The 20,273-nt window shown below is 48.1% G+C and overlaps 1 protein-coding gene across 1 annotated transcript in view; it reads left to right on the top strand.

Moving 5' to 3' along the window:
* Positions 1-20,273, top strand: part of LOC147463079 (internal alternative NAD(P)H-ubiquinone oxidoreductase A1, mitochondrial-like) — a 99,367-nt gene that overhangs the window by 55,704 nt on the left and 23,390 nt on the right. The window lies entirely within an intron of this gene.

Here is a 20,273-nt window from a genome sequence, read left to right as displayed (position 1 = left end):
TGTGAGCAGCAAAATCAACACCCACACCAGCAAGTCCTCTGTGCAACACATCGCTCTTGAGCAAGGGGCTGTTTCTACAGAATGGAGATACTCGAGGATGTGGAAGATGAATGAATTTATCAAACTCCACCGAAGCACAACACACATTTCGAAGGAGATTACTTGGTCTCCTGGTTCTTTACGAGCTAGAAAACAGTTTAGGGTCAAAGATGAACTCATGTAAGAGAAAATGCACACTATGCTTAAAGTGGAACTTAGCAACATGAGGCTAGACATGGAAAAGGAAATGGATGTGTCTATGGAAGCTAGCAAGAATGACATGTATGTCCAAACGAGGAAGGAGATTGTAAAAGATATATGAGCCAAGCTGCTTGGAAGCATAAAAGGGGAAATGCAATCTCTCTTGTGAACGTACTGGAATCTGTGGTTTATAAGAAAATAGTTTAGATGCTCACTGGTTTCGAGTCTTGGAAGATAATAATGGAGAAATGTATGCCAAACAAAGATGTTGTGATCAAAGAGCTTCAAGAAGAGTTGGCTGCATGTAAAAGAAAGCGTGACATGAATGGCGTAGCCCAAAGTGGAGCCTCAATTGCAGGAAGAAATGAGCGAACTAAAGTCCCATGTGGGGAAAGAAATGAATTTTTTTCTTTGATGTTGCAAATAAGAATATGGAGAGTGTGGAACACGTAGTCAAGAAAAATGCCAAGTGGATAGAAGTGATCCGTGCATTGTGAAAACGGCTGGTGGGGTGGGGGGAGAAAGGTGCCCTTCATGAGGATGCAAAGGCATTGAGTAGTAAAATGGGGGCAAATGATGTACGCATTAGGGATGTATGATGCGTTGATAGCAATGCAGACAATCAAGGACAAGGATTGATGCTTGCATTCATTGACACAGATAAGAAGAGACCTTCTGACACAGGAGAACACTCATTATTTAGATGAGGATCTCACAGCTGCAGAAGTGGCAGAAAGAGAGGAATAGAGGCTACATATTCTGGAAGCAAGGAAAGAAGGAAAATTTTCTGTATATCGTGATGGAGAGTGATCATACTGATCACTAACCTTCATGATGATGTGCATCCTATGAGACCTTACGCATGACATTATGGAATTGTAATGGATCTTTGAGATTAGATGCAAGATAATTTGAGTATACATTTAGGAACTCTGATATTGCTATGTATACCGAGACACACCAATGCGCTGGGAGCAAGTTGCCGGACATACTGATCTCAGCCTAGAAGGCAAGGAGGTATGAGGGGATTTGGCAGTGTGGCTATTCCGTTCATAGAGGGACTTTAAGATGTAGTACAAGTCGTGCAAAGAATTACAGATGCTAGATACATGTGGATTAGGATTGTAGCAGGGCTACAGTGTCACTTGCACTGGACATGCAATTACAATTGGTCTTGGGTTCACATTGGGTGGACTGTCACCCTTGCAGTGACACGTGGCAAACACAGGGAGTGGTGCCCAGTTCACCGCCACCACAGTTTGGAGATATGCGTAGCTAGACTGGCAAAGACATGTGTGTTAGCCATCGGCTGCCCTTTATGGTTGTATCTATGCTCAGTTGGTTTTAGTCGTCATTGAGTCAAGAGTCTTGTAAGTCTAGTACTTTGCACATCTGCACTCTCTCCGCACAACCGGAGCCTTGACACCCCCATTGTACCCGTGAGTCCTGGGCCTGGAGCCGAGTCTGCTGCCAGCGAGAGTCTGTACTGGTTCATGAGTTAGTCGAGTTTCATTGGGTTTGGAGTCTACTAATGTGTCATTTGAGTTGGTCTCACTTGTTCCATATTGCTCTACAGTGTTCATTTCTCTGTGTAGGGTGAGGTTTCTTAGCACATTGCATTGAGAGCATCCATAATAGAGAGCACAGCATACTTTTCTTGCTATCGGTGGGACCTCAACTGAAGTCTCACTCCGCCGAGCATACATGGTCGAGGAGCTAGCTGGTTTAATCTCTCGCCTCGCTTGGTCTGTTGGTCTAGTCCACTCTAGCCTTGTCGAGTCCACCTTCGCCTTGGTCCAGCTTGGTCTAGTTGGTCTAGTCCACCCTAGCCCTTGTCCAAGTCTAGTCGAATCGAGTCTGGTCGTAGGGTTTGGACTGTCCAGCAAGTTCAAGGGTCTTCTTGCCCAAAGGTTGGGTGGGTCTGTTGCTACTACATGACACATACAAGGCAATCTAATTATCGACCAAGCCCCCCTACGGATTCCTCCATAGTACTGCCACAGATTGCATCAGCCTTTCTTATTGAGTAGATTCTTATCAAGTAGTAGTCCCCCACCCCCGCTTCCACTACCCTCTCTGGCATCTACCTCAATCAACTCCTCACCACCTTTATCACCTCCCCCAGTACAATTTCCATCAATTGTGTTACAACAGGCTCCTGAGCAGGCCGTAATGGAGGAGCTGGCACGCATTCAGACCAAGGTGAACAGAAAGTTTCTGATTTTCAAGGGACTCTCCTTAGAGGATATAGACGATCACTCGCGGTTTGTATCCCTCTGCAGAGGTCGGTCTCAACAAAGAAGATGCCTACCTAGTGCTCTTCCCATCAATCTTGGATGGCTTAGCACATAGATGGTACAGTCAGTTTGTTGAGAACCACTTTACAAATTGGGTGGCAATAAGGCAACAGTTCTATGAAGCCTTCAGACCGTGTGATTTTCAAGAGAAAGTCGTGGATGAGTTGGGGAACTTGGTGCTCCAACCTAACGAAACTTTTGCAGAACTCATGATAAGAACGAACTCTTTGGTTGCCAAGCTTCCCCAACAGCCATGAGAATTCATGGTTAAGAAGTGGGTGCAGAATGCTCTCCCCAAGACATCTCAACAGAGGCTACGGGAGACTTTCCGACGTGAAGCAACTCTGAAAAAGTTTGTCGTTGCTGCTACTAGGATAAAAGGGGCAAGGAGGCTATTCAAGGATCCCCCTCGGGTAGAGACCGTCTCAGTTCTCATGGAAAGTGCATCTGACCCCTTGATTTCTTTACCTAGGGAGCTGGAAGTATTGAAATTACGAGGGGCTCTGGAAGAGCAGAGATCCCTCTCTCTTTGAGAGGAGAAGTCCCCACATCAGGAAGCTTTGGACTAGATCAATCGCGAGCTAGAAGAGCTCAGGCCTCAGCCTGAGTCTAAGCTTGTTGTCTGGTGTAGCTCATGTCGCTCTCTGGGGCATCCTCCACAAGAATGCCCTCTTCGGGCTTATTGTCACTTGTGTGAAAATTCCGAACATGAGACAAAGATTTTTACTACTTGAAGGATTGCGGAAACTACAACAGAGCCTTGCCCCTACTCTTGAACAAGGGTTGGCACTTGCCTCCAACATGGTTTTCCCTTGTAGCCATTCAAATCACGTGCCCCATTTGCTAACTACCACTCCTATGCAAGGTATGCAAGGGACTTTTCCATCTCAGAGCTTTTATCATGCTAACACTCTGTTAGCCCCTTAGAGATTCTACATGTCAGCGTCCATCTCCATGCAACAGGACCAGACTCTAAGATCACGTTGCCTCCCATCTCACCCATCCAATCAACCCATTTTATGCTACAAATGCGGGGAATATAGGCACTACGAGAGTAAATTTCCTCTTTTCAAAAGGTTTCCTCCTTGCAGACATCGCCCTGATGCCAAGGATCACTGCAGTAAGGAGTATCCAAAACAGCGCGCCTCCACATCTTTGAGCCCGAGTTAAAGCCAACCGGAATTCACATTTCCAAAGATTAATCTGATCACAGTTAGCACCATCCCTCATCCGGCACCTTCTGCCCATGTGGTTGCCCCTAGCCATGGAATGCTATGGAAATACCCTCTCTCTCTCCATGACATGATGGCCATACACTACCATGAGGGATACATGCATGCATACATCCATGACCCATGAAGACTGCATTCAATGAAGTCCAAAGACTGCAATAAACAAGGTCCATAACTTATATGCTTTTAGAAGCCTAGCCTTGGGCTATAAAAGCACTATGTACATTGTTCATTTAGTATCTCTAATGCTTTGCCTTTTTTTAAAAAATTGCATTCAAATCGAGTTCGCTTGTTATTTACCTTGTAATTAATTCCATTATATTAATCGCCCATGAATGGTACTAGTACATACCCTCCTTAACCCTTATCCTATCATGTGGTATCAAAGCAAGGTTTGGCAAGGCGGAGAGCATCATTTGATCTAGTGAAAAGCAAAAATGCTTAGGTAAATAACGCTAAGAAATGGTATTAGCCATCATACCGTGCTACTTGTATGGATTTCCGCGTTTTACGCTGATGACGTAGCAGATGTACAGATTTTCGTGAAACGTGTTGGCTGATTTGCGTTGTGCTTTTGGGTAGATGCTTTTAGAACTTGAAGCTTTTCATGTAACTGCTGTTGAGAGGCCAAGAGCGTTTAAATACGTGACATGGGCTCAGTCTCCGCATGAGAGTACAAAGGACAGAGTATCGGCTTGTACTGAGTTGAAACAATGTAAAGAAATACCAAAAGGGGCGCCAGGGTTTGGGGCCAGTGCTCTCTTGGGGTGGAACTTCACCACTCCGTGTCTCGTGTGTCGTACAGCTCTTTCAATTCAGTTGTTATTGGAAGTGCCAGTCCCCGTGACACCTCGCCCACCCCCTACACTCATCCCTCGCCCTCGCCCCTACCCTCCCCCCACTCACCCTCTACCCACCCCCCTAGCCCCTACCCTCCTACCTCGCCCCTACCCTCCCTCCACTCGTTCCTACCCACCCCCCCTTGCCCCTATCTAGCCCTCTACCCTACCCACCCCTCCTCGGCCCTACGTAGCTATCCCTCTTTCCCTTGACTTCGCATGATGTTGAGTGAGAGGCAGAGGAGTGGGAGCACGATGCTGCACATCCCAGAGAGGGTCTTGTTGGACTCAGCACGCAGAGAGAGGGTAGAGGCTCTCTGGACAGAGGGCATGGACAGACAGGATTCTCCTTCTGACAGAGTGGCCTCAGGCCTAGCTCAGATTAGCCCTTTTTTTCTTCAGGAGTCTCTGGCTCGCCGCGCTGCAACGAGAGAGGCGGAACAGCGTCTCAGACGAGGCATTGCTTCATTACAGAGGATGCAGGATCAACATCCAGACAGTCCTTGGTTGGAGGAGCAGTTACAACAGGCTCGAAAGGAGCTTGCTAGCATAGAGGAGAGTCGACATGAGTTTGCTTTCCACCAACATGCATCTCAGTGGACTCAAGTGAATGACAGAGTGATTGGTGCTTTCTTTGAGACAGTGGGACCTCGGCACTCGCATGCAAAGGTCAGTCAGTTGCTTGTGAGCCCGAGGATATGCGTGCAGTTGCTACTTACTTCTACCGTGAGTTACTGTCTGCAGAGCCCCAGTCAAAGCGGCAGGATGCATGCAGGGAGCAGGTTTGGGCACAGATGCCTTGTCTTGTGACTGAGGAGATGCGTCAGAGGCTAGAGATCCTACTTCAGCTTGAGGAGCTGCACACGGCTCTTAGGGCTCTCCCGCGTGGTAGGGGGAGGATGGGTTGACTCCCAGCTTTTTCTTGGAGTACTGGGACCTGCTTGGCCCAGATCTCTGTAGTGCTTTTCAGTACATTTTGCACACAGGAGTGATGCCTGACAGCATGAGTGAGGGCCTGATCTACCTCATTCCCAAGGAGGGTGGCTCCTTGGATGAGATTCGACAGTGGCGCTCCATCACCATCCTCAAGTGAGCCTACAAAATTCTTGCCAAGGCTCTGAGTTTGAGCATTCAGCCACTTTTAGAGAGCCTTATACATGGGACTCAGATAGGTTTTGTCAAGGAACGCAGTATCCTTGACAATATCTTTACTTTTTGGGAGACTTCTGCCTTGGCACGGCTCCGTGGTGAGGACCTCATGATTCTTCTTCTCGATTTTGAGAAGGCATACAACAGAGTTGAGTGGGACTTTCTTGAGGGCAGTCTACGCAAGATGGGCTTCTCAGATGCTTGGATCAGAGGGGTGTCAGCCTTGTACAGACAGGCTCACAATCAGGTACTTTTGGCAGGAGGTAGAGGTGATCGCTTCATGCTTACACGCTCGGTCAGACAAAGTTGTCCTCTTGCCCCCTTTCTCTTTCTATTCGATGCGGAGGCGATGAGCAGATTTTTGGTGTCACAGCAGGTTGGTCTACGGGGCTTAGCACTCCCTATTCGGGGAGATGAGCTACTGGATGCTGAGTTTGCTGATGACTCAGCCTTGTACTTAGATGGCCAGGAGGCCAATCTTCACAGATGTGAGTAGGCTTTGGAGACCTTCTGTTGTGCATCGGGTGCACTAATCAACTGGAGAAAGACAATGGCTTTCTCGGTTGGTAGTGCTCCTATACCAGATTGGATGCCAGGCGAGGGTTTCGGGTGGATTCCTCTAGGGACTGTAGTTCGGTACTTGGGTTGTCAAGTTGGTTTGGACTTGTCTCCCGAGCAGCAGATTGCTCCCCTTCTCCTGTCTATCGGGAGAAAGTTGTTACATTGGAGCTCAGCACTACTTTCTCTGGCTGGCAAAGTAGTAGTGCCAACCAGGTGTTGTTGGCGACTATGCGGTACATCACTTCCTGCTGGATCTTCTAGAGTTCTCGTATCAGCCAGGTAGAGAGGCTGATCAGGAACTTCCTTTGGTCAGGACGTGACACTCAGATAGCCGGAGCCAAGGTGGCTTGGCAAGTCATCACGCTTCCTTGTTCTCGGGGAGGGCTTGGGATCATTGATCCAGTACAGCAGAGCAAAGCCCTTCTTGGGAAGTTCATCGTCAGAGGACTTCTTCTAGGTGAGGAGCCCTGGAAAGAGTTCTTGCTACAGCGGCTTCGTGCCAGGGTGCCTCAGTCAGGAGGCCCTTGGCAACCTTCGACCAGATGGATCTTTACAGAGATGCGTAGAGTTGGTTTGAGCAGGAGACTGGAGGACCGCTTCGTTGTGAGTCTGCTTCGATCTTGGGAGCTCTTACGGCGTGGCCTGGAGCAGAGACAGCTGATGTGCACGGAGGAGCGCCTACGGCAGCCCCTCGTTTGGAACCCCATGGTTAGCACTCAGAGAGGCCACTTGGTTGGTAGTCGGCCTCATGTTTCCTGGGGTCCCATGGCAGCAGGTCCAACGCGCTCTCTAGGTGACTGGCTACAGTTCACAAGCTTGTCAGAGGAGGTGCAGGGGTTCCAGCTACAGGGCATGAGAGGGGTGCAGAGCATGTGTCAGGACATCTCAGAGTCAGTTCCAGCTGAGTGGCTCACGCCTCTCGAGCGAGTAGCACCCCGGTGGATGGGAGCCTTCACACGATTGGAGGTTCTCATTTCGGTCAAGGCCTGCTCAGAGACTGTCCCAGCCCTGTTCTTCGAGCTTCAGGGTGGGGGACGACTACAGCGAGTTGCAGTAGAGGCCCCGCAGGTAGCAGAGTGTTGTTTTCATAGGATCTGAGTAGTGGGCATCTGTGGGAGGACTTGCGTCATAGACCCTAACCCAGCAGCTCTTGAGACTGGACACTGGAGGCTATGGGCTTGGAAGTGTTGTCCACTGGCACGAGTACAGTGGGATCCTGGTGAGTGGCTATGGAGGGATCCCTTCTCTTCGGCAGACCACCCAGGAGTCCCGTTCTTTCAGTACACTGTTCGATTGGGACGTCATATACTAGCATCACAGAGAGAGGCCCGCCTTGCTGCAGCAGAGTTGCAGTAGAGGCCCCGCAGGTAGCAGAGTGTTGTTTTCATAGGATCTGAGTAGTGGGCATCTGTGGGAGGACTTGCGTCATAGACCCTGACCCAGCAGCTCTTGAGACTGGACACTGGAGGCTATGGGCTTGGAAGTGTTGTCCACTGGCACGAGTACAGTGGGATCTTGGTGAGTGGCTATGGAGGGATCCCTTCTCTTCGGCAGACCACCCAGGAGTCCCGTTCTTTCAGTACACTGTTCGATTGGAACGTCATATACTAGCATCACAGAGAGAGGCCCGCCCTGCTGCAGCATGTCATTGGCAGGAGGAGGGTCTCACAGTCAAGTTCTTGGCAGCCTTTTGGGAGAGGTGGGACTCCAGACAGCCGAGGCGAGTCACCTTGTTTCAATGGCTGGTCGCACACAAAGCTACAGCAGTAGGGAGCTGGCTAGTGCATAGTGGTCTCTCGGCCGCATGCGCAGCTTGTGACCATTTGGTGGAGAGTCAGGGTCACTGTCTTTGGGACTGTCCCTCGGCCCAGCAGGTGTGGCTACGAGTTCTTCGGCTGATGCCTGCTCTCTCCACGGCTCGACAGTACACTTGGGGGGCAGCGGCTTGGTCCACCCTCACAGGCCTGGCACTTCAGTTTGAGCTATCTTCCACCAGCAGGATGATAGTGATGCAGGGGGGGCGACCTACACTCCAGCCTGCTATAGAGCTTACTCCACAGGAGTGGTGTAGTGAGAGAGAGGAGTGTTGGGAGCTCATCAGTGGCCTGACACTTTGGTTCATCTGGCGGGCTCGCTGTTTCCGCATCTTTGAGGCTCGCCCTGTGCCACCAGCAGAGACTGTTCGTGACTTTTGGCTAGAGTTGATCCATACTCTCAGAGGACAGCTTGAGGGACTACAGGGCAGCTCCGACCGCATGCGGGAGCGCCGCGAGGCTTTCCTTCGACTCTGGCGCCCCGGGCCTTTCTACACCATAGTCCAGGGTGTGCTCAGATGGCACTACCGTCCACCTGTGTGGCTCGTCCCTCCTCCCATCTCTTGATTTAGCCTCATTGTATATATGTTGTTTTTTCTTTGGGAGAGTCTCCCCATCATGTTTGTTGTAGCCCTCTCTTGCAGAGGTGGTTGTAGCCCTATGGGTAGTTTTCATTAACTAATATAAGGATCTGTTTCTCGGAAAAAAAAGAAGAAGGATGTGAATGACTCTGTTCGCAATTGTTTAGTATGCCAAAAGGTTAAGTTTGACAGGCATAAGGCACAAGGATTACTACAGCCTTTACCCATTCCCACCCGCCCCTGGGAAAGTATTGCAATGGATTTTATCTTTGATCTCCTGAAGATATAGAGGGGGCACAATGGCATTTGGATTGTCATTGACAGATTTAGCAAGCAAGCTCAGCTTATTCCAGTGAAGAAAACAGTCAAGCCAGACCATTTAGCGAGACTATTCATTGCACAGTTTCGGTGACATGGTATGCTTGAGACAATAGTCTTCGATAGAGATTCCCCATTTAGAAGTTTTTTTTGGAGGGCTATTTGGGAGAACATTGGCACATGGTTACAGTTCTCATCATCTTTCCACCCGCAGACAGATGGGCAATCTGAGATCGCAAATTCAGTTGTTTTGGATTTGTTGAAGTCTTACATCTCTGATCAGAAGACTCAATGGAAAAAAAAATTGTCTTCGGTGGAATTTGCCTACAATAACACGGTTCACTCTTTGACGGGGAAAGCGCCATTTGAAATAATTGAAGGTGCTCAGAAGGTTCCTCCCTTTCTTAGCACTAAAGAAAAGATTTTTGAAGCCAACCAGTACACGAGGGATTTGGACACTGCTTTCGCCAAGGTCCGCGAGGCTTTAGAGAAGTCTCAAGTACGACATAAGAAGGCAACAGATCAACATCGACGCGACTTGAAATTAAAGGAAGACGATTGGGTGCTCTTATGTGTTGAAAAGTCACGCCTAAGGAAACGAAAGGGAAAGGAGCACCTTTTTCCAAAGCTTAGCATGAGGTATTATGAACCTTTCAAGATTATAGAAAAGATAAATGACGTCTCCTTTCGACTCAAGCTGCGAGATACTTGGAAGATTCACAATGCATTCCATGTGAGTCTCTTGAAACCTTTTAAAGATGAGGTGCCAGTTGATGGGGGGCCAGATGAGCAACCCGAAGTGGAAGAGAGCGAGGAGATACTCATTCCTGAACAAATTTGGGCACACAAGGAAAGAAAAGTGAAAGGTAAAGTGATTCGGCGGCTCTTAGTTAAATCAAGAACTATCCGGCATTAGATGCGAAGTGGATGGAGGAGGAGGACCTAGCAGATACTCCTCAGATTTTGGAACTTTACCTTTGAAGCATTCGGTTTAGCTGCGTCTACTCCGAGAGATTCCGCAGATCAGCAGGGTTGAATCTGGTGCAGAGGGATTGCACAAGAGGGGAGTCACTCCGCTCCTTTGTCAGAGATTACCTGGATTGAATAGAGTCACTGATATCCCTTTGGGTTTCAGGGATATTGCTGTGCTGACAGTATTCTGTTGTATGACTTTATGAATGGAATTCTCGAAATTCAATATGAATGATTTGTACTCTCTCATGTGACTTGTTTGAGTCCAAGAACTCAAAGACGAAATGACTGCAGCATTTCGGTCTTATAAATCTCTATAGACACGATCGCAATAAGGATTAGTTAACCCGACATCAATGAGGTCCGGGATGGATCTAGATGCGGTTACTAAATACGTTGCTGGCAGTCATGGTTTGAGATTTGGAATGAATTTTTTGTGCTTGATTTGTCATGTGATGTCTTGTGATGTCATGTGCAGTGATGTGATTGTCGTCTTTGTACAAGTACTAGATGTGTCATGTCTAGTGTGTCGGTACTTAGAGTCAGTGTCTGCTGAAATGGTTTATGGCCTGTGTCTGTTTTGCAGGCGTAATCGAGGGCGATTACAATTCTTTCAAGAGGGGGGTATCTTTGCTTTTCCTTTCTCAAGGGCCTTAAACAATTTCTGCACTTTTGGCTGAGCAAGAGCAGCTTACAATTCTGCCATCTGTTGCCTGGGCCGCTCAAGCTCTTCTGCTTGTCTTGCCATGATGGGTATTTTTCTGCCAAAGACCGTCTCTCCTTAAGAAAGGAAACGAGAAGACCTTGCTCTGATACCATTGTCACAGAAACGGAAGCGTGTACTTAATACTTCAAAACTAATTTAACATTTCACGTGGAATTCTGCACTACATAAAATTGGAAAAAATAATGCAAAAAATTGAGACAGCACTAGGGACAAGAAGATAGGCTGGTTCCCCCACCTAGAAGGATATTTTCATTAATTTCTAAAGTGTTACAAGCACGTGAACCCGAAACAGAATTCACTGTTCATGCCCTAAATACTTTTTTGATGCATGGTTTCATAAGCCTCTTGGCTGAATTTCATCATACCTGTAGCCAAGAACGGCCATGTCTGCTTCGTACTGGGATTTTCTGCGCGGGAGAGGCTTCTACTGATATCTACTCGTGTAGGGGATGCCCAGACGAGTTCTCCTTGGCTGAAATCTACTTCTAAAACGTGTCAAAGTGCTGAAATTTTCGTGGGCAACCAGTACTGCGCTTGTCTAAGTGCCACTATTCCCCGCAGGGACGCACACAAGCTCATGTGGCTATACTCTGCCTCCACCGCACGCTTCACAGCCTCAGCAAGACCTTCACGAACACCAGAGCAAGAAAATTGTGAGAGAGGGAATTGGCTGAACTAAGAGCCGAGGGAGGAGACTCTCTGCGTGGATGGAAACTGCTGCAAAGCACAGTCAAGAGGTAGCGCTAGCTCTTTCTTACAGCTTGGCTCACAAACTGGTGTTGCATGAGAGAGAGAGAGAGAGAGAGTAAAATAGAAAACGCTGGCTGCTGCAGTTTCTTATGCCAGGCTGAATTTTTTGTATGTTTACTAAATCTCGCCCCTTTCAAATTGGTTGGCCACTGAGTTTAAAAGGTTTTTAAACTTTATACTTAAAAAAGGGCGTTAAAACCAGGTTTTCTGGCCAATCTAGAGCATTAGTTACTCCCCCGATTTCACATCTCTCTCAACTCAGTCTGTCAGCTCCCGCCGGGTCGTATTTCCACTATGGGGCTAGCCACTTCGTGGACGGCCACCACAAAACTATTAAATTATTGCTTTTCTTAGCGAACTAGCGACACCATCTTATTCATGTGCTTGTTGTAAACTATTCTACACTGCGTCCAGCTACTATTCTACTTATCATACTATCCAGAAACGGATAAATTTCCAAATGGCACATTGCATCGGAAAATTTACCCGTTCGTGACTAATTGGTACCAATAAATTCATTCTATGTGCACAAAAAACATTTTCATTTACCTGTAGTCGTAGCTAAAAATATATGTAGCCGTAGCTAATTTTATTCATTAATTTGTAATTGTAGCTAAAAACATTAAGTCTATATCCAGTGAACTACTGCTCCTATCTAGTCCAATGAGTCTTGGTCGGCGGACTCTGATCAGTCTGATCTTGTTTGAAGGCATATAGTTAGGTTACTTGCTGTTTTCTATTGCACTTTTTGGAAACACGTGTCCCTTATCGCTTTTTCGTTCTCACATGGTCTCTAGGTGCCTTGTATTCAAGGTCCGTGATAGCTAAGGTGGGTTGCATTTTACATTAGTACTTGGTCCTCCTACCTAGGATCTCTGTTTTTGCAAGAAATAAAGGGGCTTGGAATCCCTCTAAATTTCAAAGCCAAGTGGGAAAACTCAGGCCAGTCAGTACAGATGTTTCAAATAATTGGGTAGTGAAGGAGAGCCCATGGCAGTAGGCAGGGGCGTATTCGTTGCAAAGGATAACAACCATACGAATCTGCCAGGTCTTCAGCTCCCAGCCATGCAACCACTCCTCAAGACTAGACTCCAGTTTGGTGTCCAAGCCTCCCCAGCAAACTCCACCACCCAAACTGAACCAGCAAGGACAAATCTGGAATAAATATTGACCGGAGAGAGAGAATAAGTCAAGCGAGCACTCCTATACTGCCTGGGTGAGGGATTTACAGTTACCTGGAATTCTGAAGGTAGGCATCATCTGATAGTGGTCAAACCCCCACTCTTAAGAGCGAAAAGGATCCCGTTGGTTTATCCCTTTTCCAACTCTACATGGTGGTGACACTTGGCCGAGGGGTTTCTTCATTTGGCTTCCAGGACATCGCTTTGTTTGCTTAGAACTCATCATGTGACTGCCAGGTGCACTTGACATATAGTGCAGCAAGAGCAGAGAGTAATCAGATGTGTAGGGGGGGGAGAGAGAGAGAGAGAGAGAGAGCCCTGTGGTTCTTCAGTATCTGGTACTTCTAGAAGGAAAAGAATGGATCCAAAGAAAGAAAGAAGAGCAGAGGCAAAGAAAAGAAGATGCCCATGATAGAGGCAAACAGAGGCCCTTAGCACCATGCAGGTATATTGGAATAGGGTTTCCACAGCTGGAACTCCCATCTCCTCTTGCTACCCCCTCTTCTTTAGCTCCAGTACCTCCTAAATCTCATATAGATGATATTCCTCTTGCTATGCTTATGACCTGATAGGAGGAGATATTTCCACCTTTTCTATTTGACAGGACTGTGTATGTTAAGAGATCTCCAATGAGCAAACCCGCATGCACATGAGCTTGTGGAGCAGCTCACCAAAAGCCTGGAACCTAAAAGGCACATGAACACCAACACTCGTGACTAAGGGACTACTCCTTAATCAAACTAGCAGGTACCCTTGTCTTTTTGCATAATGCCTGAGGGAACAAGTGGCGTGAGTGTTTGTGTGGAGATGTTTCTTTGGGTTGGATAGGGCTGCAGCTACTGCTGGCTAAGAGCACCTTCTCATAAGCCCCTCTGGAAGAGCCTCTTCATACACCTACATGAAATGCCTCCGTGTCAAAGGGGCCTTCCCCTAGACCTGCTAGAATCACTACCTCTGGATTGGGGGGTGGTTCAACCACCCTCTACAACTACATCCCGCGCCAGCACACCAACAACCCCCCCCCCCCCCCCCCCCCCCCCTTTCCCCACACACATACACACAACCCACTCACCCACCAACTAAAAAAGTTGAAACGCCGCATGCTTTCAAGCCACCCCATGCTGCCAAAATAGAGAGTGCTCCTGGCGCAAGGATTTTTTTAAATGAGGTCTGCAGATGTAGCTTCACGCAGAGAGGGAGCGCAGTTGCAAGCCAACACACCCATCAGGTACTGATCCTCTTCTTTTTCACAAAGCACTCACAGAACTTTCGTGTCTTTGTGCTGTCCCCGTGCATGTTGCTGCCAACGACAGTAGTGGCAGTACTGCACCGAGTACCTTGCCACGTCAATTTGTTGCTCGCTTTGCTTCTTCAAACAACGATAGATCTGAGAAGTCTGGTGATAAAGGAGAAGAAGTTAAAATGTCATTACTGTAGGGAAAATGATCATCTCATCAAAGCAATACCCTATGCTTAAGGCTAAAAAGTGTTCCAATTCTGAAAGCACTAGAATGGGGCAAAATTTTCTATGTGCATATTGCTTATGCCATAGGATGTACTTTGGCTCAACCAAGAGGAGGAGATATTGTAACAAACTTGGGCACCCCAAGTCTAGGTTCTGTCGCGACACAATGGAGATTTACTTAAAACACGTCACAATTCAAGAGTCGACACGGCCCGGCGTAGTTCCGTGCCAAGAGAGATTGGCCCCAAAGACTGGCACCCCTTTTGGTATTTCTTTTTGTATTAATCTTTGAGCAAAGTACAACTCCCGCGGGTCCTCAGCTCTCAGACTTTGCGTCCAGATGCCCAGAGAAGTGAAGCCCTTGGGCCCTTTTTATTCTTACAAAGAGATGCTAAAAGCAGAGCCGCAAAAACCATAAACTCAAAAGCACAATATTCAAAAATCAAATTGGTCCAAAAACTGCAGCAAAACCAATTAGCGCAATTTACGAAAATCCGTACAATTCTGCCATGTCAGCAATCAGCACAAAAAGCGGATTCCGTAGAGGCCGCCACGTCAGCAGCCAGCGTGTTTTGCAAGCGTCCATACAGTTGCCACATCAGCGCGCCGTACAGCCTATTAGCACCATTTGCGGATGTCAATACTGTCTACCACGTCATCAAACTGCCGTGTGTGTGTGTGTGTGTGTGTGTGTGTGTGTGTGTGTGTGTGTGTGTGTGTGTGTGTGTGTGTGTGACATGTCATCAATTTGTGACATGGTGAAAGAGCCACCTCAGAACCCCGAGAAGGGTCTTGTTCGACCTAGTACTTATTGTTCGCCAGTCTTACTTGTTCAGAGGAAAGATGGCACTTTTTGAATGTGCATCGATTATTGATCTCTAAACAAGATTACAATTAAGAATAGTTCTCCAATTCCTCGAATTGATGATATCTTACAAGCTATAAGGGGCACGAATTTTCAGCCGCATAGATCTCAAGAGCGGCCATCACAAGGACGTGGCAACTTGTAGCAGGGCTACAGTGTCACTTCACAGGACAGGCAGACAATTGGACAGTTAGTTACAGTTGGTCTGGTTCACATTGGACGGACCCTCTGGGCTGGGGGGGGGGGGGGGGGGGGTGACACGTGGCAGGGTACCGACGGTGGTCTAGTGGACATCGTGGCCAGGTCACCACCACCACTTAGTTTGGAGATAGACTTAGCTGACTGGACATTTATGAGCCGTTGGTGGCTCTTTATGGTTGTACATATGAGTAGTTGTTTTGGGCCAGTTGCATTAGCTTGTACGTAGTCGTCTAGAGTGAGTCTATTCACAGAGTACATCTTCACCATCCTTGCACATCTGAGCCTCGACACCCCCATTGTACCTGTGAGTCCTGGGCTGGAGCTGAGTGTGCTGCCACGCCAGAGTCTGTATCAGTCTTTGAGATAGTCAAGTCATATGTTATGGTCTGCTGTTGTGTCCTTGTGAGCTCTGTTGATGTCTCTTGTTTCCTTTCTGTTCAGTCTGTTGAGTGAGATTGTCACGCACATTGCACTGAGGACCACCCACTATAGAGAGCACGACACATTATCCCCGCTACAGGTGCTCTCATTTTGGCTATCACGGTGGGACCGCAACTGAAATCTCACTCTCTGAGGTGCAAATCTTGAAGCTAGTTGGGTCTATCTAGCTTCGCCGACCTTGCCTTGCACTGTTCTCCTCTCGCCTAGTCCAACTGGTCTAGTCCTCTGTCGCCTAGTCATCTCTCGCCCTGGTCCAACCTGTCCTCGTCCCTGGTCTAGACCTCCTTGACCCTGGTCTAGTCCTCCTCGTCCCTCGTCCAGCCTGGTCTAGTCACTTGCCTGGTCTAGTAGAGTCTAGACCAGTCTTCAGCCAGTTCAAGGTTTTTTTGCCTAAAGCTTGGTGGGAGTGGTGGTCACTGCATGACACATACAAGGCGATCAGTCGAGCGTCAAAGCGCACTACCGAGCCCTCTGAAGTACTATAACAGAAGACGACCTTTGGTATCTAGTAGAAGTCCATCAACCTCATCACCTATACCTCCACATACATCACCCATTCCTTCATCTGGTTCCACATCTTCGAGATCACCTTCTCCAGTAAAGCTCTCTCCTATTCTGCTACAGCAGGCTACTGAGCAACAGGCTCAGCAAGGAGCCATGGAGCCGTTGGCTAGCGTTTTGGCTAAGGTAAACATCAAGTTCCCTACATTCAAAGGACTCTCTTTAGAAGATGCTGACGACCATGCAAGGAGGTTTGTATCTCTCTGTAGGGGTCGTGGTCTTAACAGGGAAGATGCTTATCCGATACTCTTTCCATCCACCTTGGATGGCTTAGGAGACAAATGGTACAGCCAGTTTGCAGAGAACCATTTTGCAACCTGGGCAGCCTTAAGGCAACAGTTCTGTGCAGCTTTCAGGCCCGGTGACTACCAGGAGAAGGTGCTGGATGAGTTAGCCAACATGGTGCTCCAGCCAGAGGAGACTTTTGCAGAGCTTATGACTAAGACCAAGTCTCTGGTTGCCAAGCTTCCTCAGCAACCTGGTGAATTCATGGTGAAGAAGTGGGTGGAGAAGGCGCTTCCCAAAACTTCTCAACAAAAACTCCGAGAGAGTCTGCGACCCAACGCCACTTTGGAGGAGTTCATCGCAGCTACTACTAGGATAGAGGGGGCTAGGAAGCTGTTCAACAACTCCCCTCGCATAGTAACCCCCTCTGTGTCTTCGGAAAGTCCTGCTGATCCATTGACTTCTTTACGTAGAGAACTTGAAGTCCTAAAACTACAATGCGCTCTTCAAGAGGAGAAAAATATCTCTCTTCGCCAGGAGAAACCCCCACATCTTGAGGCTTTGGATCAAATCAAGAGAGAGCTAGAAGAGTTGCGGTCTCAACAGTAGATTAAGGCTATGGTATGGTGCAGCTCGTGTCGCTCTCCAGGACATCCTCCACAAGACTGTCCCCTTCGGGCTTATTGCCACTTCTGCGAGAAGTTTGGGCAGGAAGACAAGGATTGCTACTATATCAAGGGATTACGGCGGCAGATACAACAAAGTCTAGGTCCTTCTCTCCAACAAGGACTTACACCTGCATCAAACCTGGTGTCACCATATAGCCATCAGAACCCGATGCCACCTCTGCTGACAACACCTCCTATGCAAGGTATGCACAACAACTTTACATCCCCCAGCTTTTATCATGCTAGTACTCCTTCAGTTCCCCAAAGCTTCTACATGTCAGTATCCGGTCCAATGTAGCAAGGGCCGGGACCACCTCGCCCCTCAAATAGGCCAATTTTGTGCTATAGGTGCGGGGAGTATGGGCACTATCAGAGCAAATGTCCCTTACCAGAAGGGTCCCCTCCTTGCCGACATTGCCCTGAAGCTAAGGATCACTATAGTAAGGATTGCCCAAAACAACGAGCGTCCACATTTGCAAGCACAAGCCAACAGGAGTTTACATTTCCAAAGCTTAACCTCATCACAGTAAGCTCCATTCCACAGGCACCGCCTTCCACTCTTGTAGTTGCCTCTCAAGAAGGGTTGAAGCAAGTGGAAGAGCCAGCTGGGGTGCTCACACGGGCACAGAGAGCTGCTCTTGGCCTCAGCCTCCCTGGTGGTCCAATCTTTCCATCTCTTGTCACACAAATGAGTCAACCTCCAGTAGTAGCTGACAAACCAGCAGGTAGTGTCAAGAGCAGCCTACCTCGCTTCTATCAAATATTGATGGTACTCTCATCGAAGCAGTACAGGACTTGCAGAAGCTTAACATACCAGAGCAAGCTCTAATCAAAGGAAACAAGCCCACAGCAGAGTCTATCTTGAAAAACACTTTTCAGCAAGTGTCACTGTACGACATGCTTCGACTTGATGCAAATTTTAGAAGTGACACCCTTTCCATCATCCAGTCTCTGTACCTTGGTGCAAGGCCTAGTGGTGGGCACCTACCTGTGCAGCCCTTGGAGTCCTACATGATTTCATATCCGGCTGCTCCCCTCACCGACTATAAAAGTCCTCGTCTCACTGTGTCTATTCTGGGCATCAATTCTCAAGCGTCATAGTGGATGGTGGATCTGGGATCATTCTGATGCCAGAATTTACTATGTTGGCCTTAGGTCTGCAGCCTACCCGCCCTGCTCCATTCACTGTTACATTGGCAGACCAGAGGACAGTCTACCCTGTGGGCATAGTAGAGAAGGTGCCTCTGATGATACAAGACTTCACATTCAGCTTGGATTTCGTGGTGGTCAGTCTTCCTCAGGTGGAGGGAGGATTTCCTTTGCTGATTGGTCGACCATGGTTGAGGCATACTAAGGCACTTCATGATTGGGGCAACGACGCCATGTGGATACATACTCCTGGCTCCCCCATGCAACCAATTCGGCTCGAAGGAGGTATGGATCCAGTGGTTCATCACAGCTCATTATCAGTACAGTCCAACCCTGACCCTAAGCAACCCATCCCACCTGACGGGTATGACGACGACCTACTGCAGTGGTTGGAAGCTACGGCCTCGATGCCATGCTATATGGTCTCTATTCAAACCTCACATGTGCCGGTAACACTCTCTCTTCCAACTCCTCAGCCGGACACAGATGGCACAAGTCCTACACTAGACAGTAGTCCTACAGCAGACAGTGGACTAGTCCAAGAAGTAAGTGGGTCAGCCCCAAATTCTCATGATTCAGATAATCCTCCTATGGAAGCCCTCGGCCTCGGGGAACCTATCACACATCACCGAAGGGGGAAAAAATCTCCTCTGCATGAACTCGCCAATGATTCCCCCCTTCCTCTAACATCTCCCAGGCATCCGCCCCGCCCACTCTAAAGCACCCGGTTATGTCTGTGTCTGAAGATTTACCCTTCGATGAGCTTCCACCTGGATGGTTACAAGAAGAGTATGCGGAGTTTCCAATCGATCAAATGCCAGCACATGATGTCTCGAAGCTCCAAGAGGCAGCTCATGTTTCAACTTCTGAAGTACCCTCCACAGTTACACCTCCTGACCCTGTCAAAAAAGTCAACCTGGGAGACCCTGACAACCCTCAGCACGTCCTCTTAGCAGCTTGGTTATGGGAGCATCCCGCATTACTCAATCAGGTAGTCTCTTTCATACACTCTTTTAAAGATGTTTTTGGTTGGTCCTGCAAGGATTTGGAGGGGATCCCACCAGAATTGGGTGTCCACACTATACCTCTGGTTGAAGGGGCTAAGCCTGTAAGAGGCCGAGCTTACAAGCTCAACCCGAAGTATGCTGAGGCGGTCAAGTCAGAGTTGGAAAAAATGCAAGAGGCAGGGATCATTGTACCTGTGGAGCACTCTGAGTGGTTATCACCCATGGTGATAGCGCCTAAGAAGCAATCCAACAAAATCCGTGTGTGCGTAGATTACCGTGCTTTGAATAAGGTAACTATCCCAGATGGTTTTCCAACATTTCACTGAGCGTGTGCTCGAAGATGTAGCAGGACATGTATTGTACAGTTTCATGGATGGGTTTAGTGGATACAATCAGTTGAGCATCCATCCAGGTGATCAGCTGAAAACGGCCTTTGTGACTCCTTGGGGTATTTTTATCTACACTCGAATGTCTTTTGGGTTGAAAAATGCCCCACCTTCTTTCAATAGGGCGGTATATCTCATCTTTTGTCCTCTGCTTACGGATCATCTTCGCATCTTCATGGACGATTTTTCAACCTTCTCAGGTCCTCAATGTTCAACCCCAGTGGAAAATCTAGAGGAACACCTCGCTCAGCTCTCTGTTGTCTTCCTCAGGTGCAGAGAGGCACGCCTAAAGCTAAATCCTAACAAATGTCATTTTTTGGTCACTTAGAGCACACTTCTAGGCCATGTGGTGTCTGCTAAAGGTTTAGCGCCTGACCCAGAGAAGATCGTGGCAATCCTAAAGTTACCACCTCCCCTCAACCCAAAAGGGGTACAGAGCTTTGTAGGCCACACAGGTTATCATCGCAGGTTTATACGCATGTATGCACAAGTGGCTCAACCCCTAACCCGCCTAACCAGTGCTGTTGTTCCCTTTCAATGGTCAAATGCAGAGGCTGAAGCTTTCGCATACCTTAAAAAACGCCTCACTGAAGCGCCTATCTTAGTAGCTCCCGACTGGTCCCTCACCTTTCATGTGCATACAG

Source organism: Adiantum capillus-veneris, chromosome 2 (genome assembly GCF_014529385.1).
Source record: "Adiantum capillus-veneris isolate H3 chromosome 2, ASM1452938v2, whole genome shotgun sequence".
Lineage (NCBI taxonomy): Eukaryota > Viridiplantae > Streptophyta > Polypodiopsida > Polypodiales > Pteridaceae > Adiantum > Adiantum capillus-veneris.
Note: the sequence above shows the minus strand (reverse complement) of the source record. Positions and strands in the feature narration are given on the sequence as shown.